This window comes from Amia ocellicauda, chromosome 4 (assembly GCF_036373705.1).
Source record: "Amia ocellicauda isolate fAmiCal2 chromosome 4, fAmiCal2.hap1, whole genome shotgun sequence".
In the NCBI taxonomy this organism is placed as follows: domain Eukaryota; kingdom Metazoa; phylum Chordata; class Actinopteri; order Amiiformes; family Amiidae; genus Amia; species Amia ocellicauda.
The window spans coordinates 31,443,141-31,455,745 of NC_089853.1; positions in this window are offsets into that span (position 1 = coordinate 31,443,141).

Sequence of the window (12,605 nt, forward strand, 5' to 3'; positions counted from 1 at the left end):
TATATTAAATGGTAATTAAATAAATATTTTTTTCACAACCGAAAACCTCCTGATCGATTTGCAGTTGTGAATTATTTCCATATTTTAAAATATTTTGGACTATAAATGCAAAGCTTGTAGAAAGGTTAAGTACTTTCCAGGTCTGAAATCAGTTTTGTCTTGTCTAAATACAGTTTTCATTTGTCAGTGTTGTCATATTCATAAGACACAAAACCATAAACAAATGATATTTGTATTAGGATGAGAATAGTGTATTCCTAGTTAACAGCATACATATACAGTACTGTGCAAAAGTTTTAGGCAGGTGTGAAAAAATGCTGTAAAGTAAGAATGCTTTCAAAAATAGACATGTTAATAGATTATATTTATCAATTAACTAAATGCAAAGTGAGTGAACAGAAGAAAAGTCTACATCAAATTAATATTTGGTGTGGCCACCCTCTGCCTTCAAAACAGCATCAATTCTTCTAGGTACACTTGCACAAAGTCAGGGATTTTGTAGGCATATAGTCAGGTGTATGATTAAACAATTATACCAAACAGGTGCTAATGATCATCAATTCAATATGTAGGTTGAAACACGATCATTAACTGAAACAGAAACAGCTGTGTAGGAGGAATAAAACTGGGTGAGGAACAACCAAACTCAGCTAACAAGGTGAGGCTGCTGAAGACAGTTTACTGTCAAAAGTCATACACCATGGCAAGACTGAGCACAGCAACAAGACACAAGGTAGTTATACTGCATCAGCAAGGTCTCTCCCAGGCAGACATTTCAAGGCAGACAGGGGTTTCCAGATGTGCTGTCCAAGCTCTTTTGAAGAAGCACAAAGAAACAGGCAATGTTGAGGACCGTAGACGCAGCGGTCGGCCAAGGAAACTTACTGCAGCAGATGCAAGACACATCATGCTTACTTCCCTTCACAATCAGAAGATGTCCAGCAGTGCCATCAGATCAGAATTGGCAGAAAACAGTGGGACCCTGGTACACCCATCTACTGTCTGGAGAAGTGTGGTCAGAAGTGGCCGTCATGGAAGACTTGCGGCCAAAAAGCCATACCTCCGACGTGGCAACAAGGCCAAGTGGTTCAACTATGCATAAAAACACAGGAACTGGGGTGCAGAAAAATGGCAGCAGGTGCTCTGGACTGATGAGTCAAAATGTTAAATATTTGTCTGTAGCAGAAGGCAGTTTGTTCACCAAAGGGCTGGAGAGTGGTACACGAATGAGTGTCTGCAGGCAACAGTGAAGCATGGTGGAGGTTCCTTGCAAGTTTGAGGCTGCATTTCTGCAAATGCAGTTGGGGATTTGGTCAGAATTAATGGTCTCCTCAATGCTGAGAAGTACAGGCAGATACTTATCCATTATGCAGTACCATCAGGGAGGCATCTGATTGGCCCCAAATTTATTCTGCAGCATGACAACGAACCCAAACATACAGCGACAGTCATTAAGAAGTATCTTCAGCGTAAAGAAGAACAAGGAGTCCTGGAAGTGATGTTATGGCCCCCACAGAGCCCTGATCTCAACATCATCGAGTCTGTCTGGGATTACATGGAGAGAGAAGCAACTGAGGCTGCCTAAATCCACACAAGAACTGTGGTTAGTTCTCCAAGATGTTTGGGCCGACCTACCTGCCGAGTTCCTTCAAAAACTGTGTGCAAGTGTACGTAGAGGAATTGATGCTGGTTTGAAGGCAAAGGGTGGTCACACCAAATATGGATTTGATGTAGATTTTTCTTCTTTTCGCTCACTTTGCATTTTGTTAATTGATAAATATAATCTATTAACATGTCTATTTTTGAAAGTATTCTTACTTTACAACATTTTTTCACACCTGCCAAAATGTTTTGCACAGTCCTGTATATTGTGAATCACCAATGTATTGTTGCTCAAACATTTTACAAACTGTAGGCATATTTATGACCAGGTGTAACCACATAGTTACAATTACGTGTAAATTATAATTATCATAATAAGTACAGGATGTGCCCTAAGGCCTAGAAGTTACCGTATTGTGACCTAGTAATGCTCCTTAGCCAGCTATGGATGGGAGTTTGTGGGGTATGTTACAGAATTGGAGTGTTGCTGGGAAATAAGTGTGGTCAGATTGGCTAGGGTATAGTAAGTTTACAGTGACCCCTGACCTCTGTAGGACTGGCTCTTGTCAGCTGTGTCTGTCCTGCTGGTGACCCCAAACATATTCTAACATAGCGATCCTGAGGCCTAGCTAAAGGTCCTGGGCCTTTCAGTGATGCATTAAGGTCACGGCACTGTGGCGCAGGAGAACGGGCTTCGAATCTCGCTTTGGTTGGAACACCCCCATGATGTTACATTGGTGTCAGCAGTGTGTGAAACGAGCCAGCGTAAGGCCATCTGGAGTGAGGGGATGGTTGAGCAGCACGAGGGGATGGTTGAGCAGCACGAGGGTGTGCTGTAATTGCTTGGGAGGTGTTGTGTAGTGATCCTGAGGTGCCATTATGGGCCTGGGCCTTTAAGAGATGCGGTAAGGTCACTGCACTGTGTCGTGGGAGAGCGGGGTTCGAATGTTACCATGGATAGAACCCCCCCAGGATGTTGCACTATTTTGTGTTAAGGAGCACAGTGCACAAAACCGGTGGATGGCTAGTGATGCACCAATGGAAGAAGATTCCTTTGTGTTTACATAAACTTTCCTAGATTGCTGATGCAGGTTTACAGTGGGATATCCAGCTGAAAATATATTGGCGATTCCAAAATGTTTTTTATAACAGATACAAATATATTTAATTTGTTTCTTTAATTTAATATTCTATTTTTGACTTTCTCACCTTCTCCTCCTCCTCCTCCTCCTTCTACTACTACTACCACCAACACTACTGATACTACTGCTCATGTTAATTTGTCTGGCACTAAAATCATTTAAGAGAAAAAAATAAAATATTGACATGCATCCCACATTACAATTACTCCTGGTATCAATTGAGAGGGACAGATTATGCAGCACTAAGTAGGCCATCTGTTGTGTTGCTTTACATAAACTTCATTTTTTTCACAAGAACTTTGTGTTCTTGTATTTGTATGGTTAATCATGCTTCACCTCAGAAGTCTATTTATTACATTGGAGACAATACGAAGACAGTTCCTGTTTCACAAGAACTGCAAGTGCAGAGCCAAGTCTATACAACTGTCACATGGTGAGAATATGTAGTGTGCTTCAAAAGTGTTATTTTAACCAGTGTAACCACATTGTTGACCTGTCACAAAGATAATACTTCACAAAAACTTAATTTCTCCTACTCTAAAAAGGACCTTTTAGAATAGAAGTGGAACAGAAAGATAAAGGAACTCTATTAACTGCTCCAGCAAATCAGTCTGTTCTAGAATGTTTCTGAAGCTGTAAAGATAAACAGGGTGGCTGCTTACCAAAGTCTAGTTAGGTAACTCATTTCCTTTTGTGGCTCCCTCTGTTCCGATAAATGAGTACATGTATACGAACACAGACATATTTACGAGGCACAGTCTTGTTGTCAACTGTAGAATTTGGCAAATAAATGCCAAGGGTTTTTGTTGTGATTAGCAACCTAAATGTGATTCTCATCAGAAGTGATCTACAGTTGACTCAAAACCACTCACAACCTGGTGATAGTTTCTCAGCACATTATTATGAGGAAAGAAAACCTACACTCATTTATGCATAATGCCTTTGTTTAGGTTGATGAAACCACTCAGACTATACTCATTCTACAAAAGATAAATTGAGGGATTTCATTTTTAATATAGGAAACTTCTGTACATGAATCATTGTCACACCCCATCAAAAAAAAAAAAAAACTCTCATATGTTTTAGGTAAGAAAGTGCTTGATTTTTAGAAACCCACAAGAAGTATCAGGTTAATACAGAAAACAAAAAGATCAATGTAAAATAATAATATTAATAATAAAGATAGTAACAAAAAGTGTATTTTTATGGGGAATAATATTGTGCTTCAGCTTACTACACTTATTAGCACAGAAATAAAACTAAACTTGAAATGTATTGATTAATGGCATTGGCAACGCAGGCTCTTTTAATTAGTGTGCATCTGCCAGAAGGCTCTGTGGTAGAGAATAAATACAGGATGGCTATTAAATAGATATTGACCTACAGTAGACTCCAGGTTTATTTGTGCCCTTGTTGAAGTGTAACTAAAAGTTGATTTAGCAAGAAAAACACAGGTGTAGACTCAATATTTTTCGCTGAATAAATCTGGAGGCTACCGTACATGTATTGTCAGCAGTAGTTACTAATCCAAACATTGTGACCCTGTGCTTCTGCCACTATTATCTTGTTAAGCTAAACGTCTTAAAATACCCTGTAATGCCAACAATTTCGTTATACAATATACAGAAGCCGGAAGCCTTTTCAAGGGATGTTCATCAAATACAAATCTGTCCTTAACTAGGCTTCTCACACAGGCATGTTGAATAGATGCTTCCTTCTATTAGCCTCATTCCTTAATCCACACTTTTCTTTATGAAACAAGGCCAACACTAACAGTATGGGCATGAAATACAGATGCCTGCAGTGTTTGTTCTGCCTCAGTTTAACATCACTTGCATTTCTGTAATTAGAGCATAACTCAAGCCAAATGAATAAATATATAGTGCTTCCTTATTGCATAACTCAAACTGGGTCTGATTGTAGTTTCCAGCTCGACAAGAAGCACAAAATCACTGAATGATTACAAGTTTCAATCCAAGTAAATCTTAAGAAGTGAATCCTCTTCCTTTGCTTTAGAAAACTGAAGTTGAAAAGGAACAAGCCCTAACATGTTTCTTAGTCTGACCACAACATGGATTCTTAGGGGAGAATCATGTTTAAACCTTACAACTGTGGCTGTATATAATAATTAATTAAGTACTTGTGTGTAGAGGTATGTGTGTCCTTGCTTTCCACCCATTTTGTTTTGGGACAGTTTCCTGTTAATGGACAATACAATCTGACATTGCTAGCCAGCTGGGAGCAGAATCCTTTCAAGGCCAGGTTACAGACAGGACGCACTGTGAGCGAGCACCATTTGTTCTCCACTTCATCTTGGAACAGAATTTCTGTTATGTAATACTTAATTTCCACCTACACCTAGAAACCAGAGTGTACAGCTTCCTCTCCATCCAGCATCAAGCAAAAGTAGGTCACTAAATAAACCACTCTTCCTGGAGACTAGACTGTATCTTCCAGTGTGGCGATGGCTGGTCCTAATCCAGGCTGTGCCACTCAATTTCTGGAGCTGGTAGTCCCCAGGTGACAGAGTTAGTTTGTCTGCTGAAAGCTACATGATTTCTGCCAGTTGAAGTCAATGTAGTGAGTTCAGGTTTGCCGCAAAAGAAGGAAAACTGTTAGGGATTGTGACTGGTTGAGATCAGTAGCTATGCCTTTACCATAAATTAGCACATATTCTTCAAGGTATCGGATTAGAAACTAAACTAAGAACATGAGTTTGCATACAGTTATTCTAGGTACATTCACAGATTGTTTGGACAGCTTTAAACTTGATCTGGTTTTTACAATATATGATTAACAAATCTTGATCTGGTCAGAGTCTTGGCGGTGTCGTACTGTTGATGTAGCATTGCTATATATATATATATATATGAAGAGGAAGCTCATATTCTAAATTGTATATGATCCATATATATCTTACCAGTTGTATGTCTTTCACAGCACAAACAAGAGGAATGATGAGGATGTTTGATATCTTTACAGTAAAGAGATACTCTGCTGTGGAAGAAATGTAACATTTTGCTGAATGTCATGAATCAAATTTAATATATATTTAATATATATTTTAATATATATTTTGTTACAGTGAGGGAAAAAAGTATTTGATCCCCTGCTGATTTTGTACGTTTGCCCACTGACAAAGAAATGATCAGTCTATCATTTTAATGGTAGGTGTATTTTAACCGTGAGAGACAGAATAACAACAACAAAATCCTGAAAAATGCATTTCAAAAAAGTTATAAATTTATTTGCATGTTAATGAGGGAAATAAGTATTTGATCCCCTATCAATCAGCAAGATTTCTGGCTCCCAGGTGTCTTTTATACAGGTAATGAGCTGAGATTAGGAGCACTCTCTTAAAGGGACTGCTCCTAATCTCAGCTCGTTACCTGTATAAAAGACACCTGTCCACAGAAGCAATCAATCAATCAGATTCCAAACTCTCCACCATGGCCAAGACCAAAGAGCTGTCCAAGGATGTCAGGGACAAGATTGTAGACCTACACAAGGCTGGAATGGGCTACAAGACCATCGCCAAGCAGCTTGGTGAGAAGGTGACAACAGTTGGTGCGATTATTTGCAAATGGAAGAAACACAAAATAACTGTCAGTCTCCCTCAGTCTTGGGCTCCATGCAAGATCTCACCTCGTGGAGTTTCAATGATCATGAGAACGGTGAGGAATCAGCCCAGAACTACACGGGAGGATCTTGTTAATGAGCTCAAGGCAGCTGGGACCATAGTCACCAAGAAAACAATTGGTAACACACTACGCCGTGAAGGACTGAAATCCTGCAGCGCCCGCAAGGTCCCCCTGCCCAAGAAAGAACATCTGAATGATTCAGAGGAGAACTGGGTGAAAGTGTTGTGGTCAGATGAGACCAAAATTGAGCTCTTTGGCATCAACTCAACTCGCCGTATTTGGAGGAGGAGGAATGACCCCAAGAACACCATCCCCACCGTCAAACATGGAGGTGGAAACATTATGCTTTGGGGGTGTTTTTCTGCTAAGGGGACAGGACAACTGCACCGCATCAAAGGGACGATGGACGGGGCCATGTACCGTCAAATCTTGGGTTAGAACCTCCTTCCCTCAGCCAGGGCATTGAAAATGGGTCGTGGATGGGTATTCCAGCATGACAATGACCCAAAACACACAGCCAAGGCAACAAAGGAGTGGCTCAAGAAGAAGCACATTAAGGTCCTGGAGTGGCCTAGCCAGTCTCCAGACCTTAATCCCATAGAAAATCTGTGGAGGGAGCTGAAGCTTCGAGTTGCCAAACGTCAGCCTCGAAACCTTAATGACTTGGAGAGGATCTGCAATGAGGAGTGGGACAAAATTCCTCCTGAGATGTGTGCAAACCTGGTGGCCAACTACAAGAAATGTCTGACCTCTGTGATTGCCAACAAGGGTTTTGCCACCAAGTACTAAGTGGAAGGGGTCAAATACTTATTTCCCTCATTAACATGCAAATCAATTCATAACTTTTTTGAAATGCGTTTTTCTGGATTGTTTTGTTGTTATTCTGTCTCTCACTGTTAAAATACACCTACCATTAAAATTATAGGCTGATCATTTCTTTGTCAGTGGGCAAACATACAAAATCAGCAGGGATCAAATACTTTTTTTCCCCTCACTGTACTTAAGTAATAAATGGGATCAATAAGATTGTCCTATTCTCAGCAGCATGGCCTTCATGGGTCTGTGGGTTTTGGTAGTAGTTTCTGTTGGTCTGAAGCACCAAGTTGCACTCCAGAATCAGACTGCCATGCAGACAGTCCAGGCACTTTCATTGCCAGGCCACAGCGTCTTCACGTGAGCCTCACTGGGTAGCCTTGGACGTACTGCCTATGCATAACAATTTTCTCTCAAAGCGAAGCATATCATTACACATCATTCATCTACCATATAATCTTTGACAAAGTACAAAACACACTGGGAAATGTCAGACTGTACTGATAACCAAGGGAGATAGCTTCAAAAAGTCATGAGGTGATACAAAAACAAGTAATACAAGCTCTAGATTTTACAAGGTCTAAGTCTTATTTAGAAAATAATGTAAGGTCATTTTTTTTTGTTCAATAGAATGTCTCAATTGTAGGTCAGCATTTCATAGCATTGCAAGGTGAAAATATGGCTTTGACATTTGTGTGAGATATGGAGTGAAAGCATCTGCCTTCAACTAAACTGGACAATCTGAATTAGTAACAAAAAAAGACTTCCTTGGGAAACTATACCCTTTTCCTTTTCAATTGCTTCTAAATACAGCTCTTGGTTTATTTTGAATAAACAAACCTCTGGTCACAAACATTTTTACCATGCCTTTTGAATTTCCTACCATCAGATAAATTGAGATGATACTAGTTCTGCGAATGTGCTAATCTTTCTGTTCTTTCTTCTCAGAATCAAGCATGAGAAGAGAAAATCAAATTCAACACCTGCATCAGAAAGCAGTTGTTTTTTCAGTTCTTGTGGTTTAGACTCAGAATTAGGAAATGTTTCATTTCCCATCATCGATGTTGTGCTAAGCCCTTCCTGCTTGCCTCTAGTGTAAGTACTGCCTCACTGCGTGAGAAAGTGGGTGGGGTATTACATGTTAACCAAGTGAGACCTGCTGTTGCCTAGAACACATATGGTGTAAAGTATTGCAGAAACTAAACACTACTGTGCTCTAACTTGACTGTCTGTCTGTCTTACAAAGAATACATTTGATATGTATTTTTTTAAAATGTCAGTCACCAAGAGTTCTCATCACATTCTGTATTAACTAAGAAGATTAGTAGATGTATTCTTTAAAGTCTAATCCTAGCTGTGAGAAATACTTTTTAAACAATAATTGTATGCAATTTAAGATCATGCAACTGGCAAATAACTTACTACTACAATGTTGTGATTCATTCTGAGCACTCACACAGAATACAAAGCTATTCGAGAGATGGGTTTTACAAGTGCATATGGGGGATCATTTAAATTAAAAAACAATTTAAAAACTTGGCAACCTGCCCCTTCGTAAGTAAGTAATCCTCTTACATAGAAACATATCTTGGTTTCAGACTGAGAACAGTGCACCAAGGGAAAAAAGGAAACATGTCCAAACTGCCTGTTTGTCTCAGCTTGGTAAATACCTGGGTGTATATTCATACCTTACACATGCAGGTGTTGTCATGAAAGATTTAATCACATTTTGCCCGTCAACTATGCATATGTTTGTGTTTAAGTCATAATGATAAACAAAAAGAGTATCAGGGTTGGGCCTGCTTTTAAAAGGCTTAGTAACCATACAGATGTAACGCACACTTATGTACACATTACAAAAATGTTCTAATTACAGTTCTACAATATATAATGGGAGCAGATGGTATGTCACAAACTTTAATACAGATGTATAAAATGAGAGTGAGAATTGTTCTGGGAGCATGATTTATTACCTTGGGTGTGTCAAATAAATGTTTTAGTTTGAAGTAATGACCACAAAAGTGTGCTTTTTTATGTATATTTTTTGGCAAAGCTATATTATACCCAGGAATGCTGCACAGAAAACAGACAGGATCTTAAAAACCTTGGACAATTGTTAGCATGACCACTGAGCATACATATGCCATCTACCAAAGGTACAAAGTGTAATTATATTTTATTTACTTCACTAGTAAGTCACTAATCTACTAGCAGATATTGCTAAAAATGGTTGAACAGTTGGGTGAAACACTACAGGCCTCATGTCATACGAAGCCAATGCATAAAAAAAAACAAAAAAAAAAACAGTTCTGCTTTTTACAAATGTGTCACTTTCCACTAACGTTTCTACACAAACTGGTTGTTTCAATAAAAGCAACAAAGCGGATATCTGGGTGGGTCGCAATTGCCATTTTTAAGGACTCCAGTCTACAGGTTGTCAGGAGCTAGGAGGGCTGAGCAAATGATAATGAAGATGGTGTGGATTGATCTCTCTATATTTGAGTGTGCTATTCAAATGTCCATTGTACTAAATTGTGATGAATTGCATTAACGAATTAGATACAGAAGGCAACATAGTTCATTTTCTGCTGTCTCAAGCTCGGCCCCTAATTCTTTGGATGGTCGCAGGGTGTCTACAGGGGAGGGTCCCAGCAGAGCGGGAGTTCTGTTGTTTTTAATAAAGGACTCTGTGACCCCAGCCCAGTTGGGGCCCCTTGTCAGCACTAATCACTTTAAATCGAGGCAGTCTTGCCCCTGGCTGTCATGCAGACATTCGTCATTTTCTTAAAATATATGGGTAGCATTCCATGTGCACACTGGAAGACATAATGATAAAGCACAATGCATGCTTTAGATACACGGCAGGGAGGGGAGGTGAAATTGGATTAAGAGAGAAAACACTGCTTAGGTGGTGCATGCAGAAGTGGGACAAAGCCATACACAAAATCATGAGGCCTCATTTCCAGATTTTTCCAGTCATTGGTTAGTGACCAGTATTCTGTTTCGCCATTCGCTTTTGACCATACGGCTACAACAGCAAGACCGCATCACTTCGGAAGCATATGCACATAATAGGTGACAAGACAAGTGTGGTGATATATATTGATATTGGCTGTAACATTTAATTGGGTACATGCAACAACAAAATAAAACAACAGAAAAGTCTGCTCTGATTTTCACAAGTGGTTTTATGTAGTGCTTTAAATATTCCATGTTTTTAATAGCAGTGTTTAGGATTCAGCATAAACAAAATGTGTTCTGTGAAACCTTTCCATGACCAAGTTTGATTTTAATCTGTTAAAATGAGCCAGTAAAAAACAACAACAACCATAACCATATATCAACAGCTGCTATTGTGTGGAAAGTGTCCGTATTGCTATACACCTCGTCTGCATTTTACTGTACAAAATGCAAGGTCCATGGGAAACCGATACAGCCTATTCTGAGATGGATATGACAGCTGATAACACACAAATCTTTCATCATATTTCTTAAAATCATATTCAGAAGATTATTTGGTAGTGCAGGATCATCAAAAAATAACTCTGGGATTTTAAAGTTATTAAAGTTGGAAACTCCGGAGTTCTTTTTTGATGACCCTGTATTTTACACGATTCTAAATGACAAATAATCACATGGTTACTTTATGCATTTCAGCATACAGAAAGGAAAATCCAGAGCTTGGGCTCCAGTCACACAAAACCAGACAGAAGCCATTTCTCACTTCCCACAAAACATCGCTTCACGTCTGTCTGTATGGAACACTGTTCTGGGAACAAAATGTACTGCTTAGGAACTGAGATTGAATTCCAGTCCAAGATTGGATCCAACCATGTTACCAAATTTCAATAATTATTTGAAATTACAAAAGCAATAAAAGGTAGAAACATTGAAGGCTATGTTTCACTATACAAACCAGAGGAATTAAAGGAAGACTGGAATAAAATAAACAACAAAGATGTGTCTGCCCCAGATGCATGGTCTTCAAACTTAAGTAATGGATGCTGCTATCTTCTCTTGACTAATTCAAGATCTTTCTTATGATATCAAACCTGCCATTGCTGGCCTTTCCTTTTTGTAAAAACTCTGATTGAGATTTGGGTGAACAACAAATTGCTGATGTACCAATGTCTTTAAATGAGTAAGAGTCTCCCTGACTGCTACCAAGCCTGTCTGTTTTGTATAGTCTGGGTCCTGAGTTCAGTCGATGCTGAGGAGCCAGACAGATTCCCATCGCTTTGTCTCTCTGTACTGCACTCTTATAGTGTGCCATACACCCCTGACTCACTGTGAATGCTTTCCTCTTAAGATTCCTGTTATTAAGCTCTTCATGCAATATAAAGCATGCATTTAAAAAACATTTCCTCTTAAACACTACAAGGTACTGCCCTTTCTCACTTAGCAACCTCAGAAGGAATTAAACATCTAAAATAAACATACGACTTACCAAACATCTCTTACGGTTTTCCTGTAGTAGCACATAATCTTATTTGAAGGACTGGCACAAATCCCACTTTGTTCCTATTCGTTTCACTTCTTTCCTCATCAACAACCTTAAAGACAATGAAATATACCATTTGCACAGGCACTTCACAAGGAGTTGTTATGCAATAATGCAAAGCTGACTTAAATATCCAGAGCACACTATCGAGTAAGGTACAGTCCACATATTTGCTGTAGTTTCTCTACTTTTCAAAAATGGAATATTTCCTTTCCAAATAAGAAGTGATGCAATGACAGTGCAATGTCGCTGAGTGAGGTACAGGACAGTGCAGGCCACAAAGGGGTTACCTGATAGCATGTGCTGATGCTGCATTCAAAACACCTAGTCCTGCAACAGTGTTAAGATTTAAGCATAAGATGCATAATGAAACAAATTCCTTATTTGTATTGTTATACACATAAATTAAGTAAAACAGTAAACAATCACTGACCTTGGAGTAAAACAATTATATTCAATTATCCTGTTACACAAATATTTTATTCATGTGGCTTCTAATCTTTTAACATCAACTATATGTCTGGGACAGAGCAGACGATGGTTAGTTGTAAACAACCTGCAAACACAAACAAAAGGCGTTTCGCAACACACGCATTGGGAAGCTCCCTCCATAGCACACGCACATTGTTCGGGGCTTGTTTTGGTCGGAGTCAATGAGTGCACAAGTGGGCGAGGCCGAGCTCTGCAAGCGCAATAAGACAGTAAAGTGAGCCGACATCATTTCCAAACACTGACAACTACAACTAGACAGTCTGAGGGGCAGCCGTAGCGTTACCGAGAAAAGAGCCAGTGCATTGTTTCTCCTGGAGTGACCCCGCTGCTGAACACAGTACATCCCGTCCCAGGGATATTAATAGCTCTGCCTGCGTCACCAAACTGTGCTAGACTGCGCCGCTAGACACGCGA